The sequence below is a fragment of the Muntiacus reevesi genome, chromosome 2 (assembly GCF_963930625.1).
Source record: "Muntiacus reevesi chromosome 2, mMunRee1.1, whole genome shotgun sequence".
Lineage (NCBI taxonomy): Eukaryota > Metazoa > Chordata > Mammalia > Artiodactyla > Cervidae > Muntiacus > Muntiacus reevesi.
Genome location: NC_089250.1, coordinates 191,623,503 through 191,624,318, shown reverse-complemented (window position 1 = coordinate 191,624,318; position 816 = coordinate 191,623,503). Strand labels below are relative to the sequence as shown.

The following is an 816-nucleotide window of genomic DNA, read 5'->3' as shown; positions in this document are numbered from 1 at the left end:
GAACAAAGATTTATATAGTCAGTCATGAAAGGAATGATACAACAAGCTGGCTAAATAAGAGACTAAATGCGTCATATCTCACGGAGCAATAAAATCATAAACATTAGGGTTATTTTTCTAATGGAGAGAAATCATCACTTCTCAGGCTAAAGTTCACAAAGTAATACATATCTTTGTAGAGTCTGGGCTTGAATGAACAGTAAGTAAGGAGTCAAACAAAGATATGTTCCCCTTGAAAAGTAAATAAACCTTGGACAGACCTGTTAGTGCTCCAGTATGACAATGAAAAGTGATTTTGGCATCTTTGGATTTATTTTGAAGTTTTAGATACTTTTTCTGATCGATTCTAACATCTCAGAATTCTTTTTTTTTTTTTTCACTATGATAATTTTTTTAATTTTATTTATTTTTTCAGTGGGTTTTGTCATACATTGATATGAATCAGCCATAGAGTTACACATATTAAAAATATGGAACGCTTCATGAATTTGCGTGTCATCCTTGCGCAGGGGCCATGCTAATCTTCTCTGTATCGTTCCAATTTTTAGTATATGTGCTGCCGAAGCGAGCACTGATAGACTTTCTTTTCTTGGGCTCCAAAATCACTGCAGATGGTGACTGCAGCCATGAAATTAAAAGATGCTTGCTCCTTGGAAGAAAAGCTATGACCAAACTATACAGCATATTAAAAAGCAGAGACATTACTTTGCCAACAAAGGTCCATCTAGTCAAAGCTATGGTTTTTCCAGCAGTCATGTATGGATGTATGGATGTGAGAGTTGGATTGTCAAGAAAACTGAGTGCTGACCAATTGAT

At 35.2% G+C, this 816-nt stretch overlaps 1 non-coding gene across 1 annotated transcript; it reads right to left on the bottom strand.

Annotated features, from left to right (window-relative positions):
* Nucleotides 1-464: 464 nt before the first annotated feature.
* On the bottom strand, nucleotides 465-572 carry LOC136162024 (U6 spliceosomal RNA). Its single transcript, XR_010661876.1, has one exon. It is a non-coding gene; the product is annotated as a U6 spliceosomal RNA (small nuclear RNA).
* Between the last annotated feature and the right edge of the window lie 244 nt (nucleotides 573-816).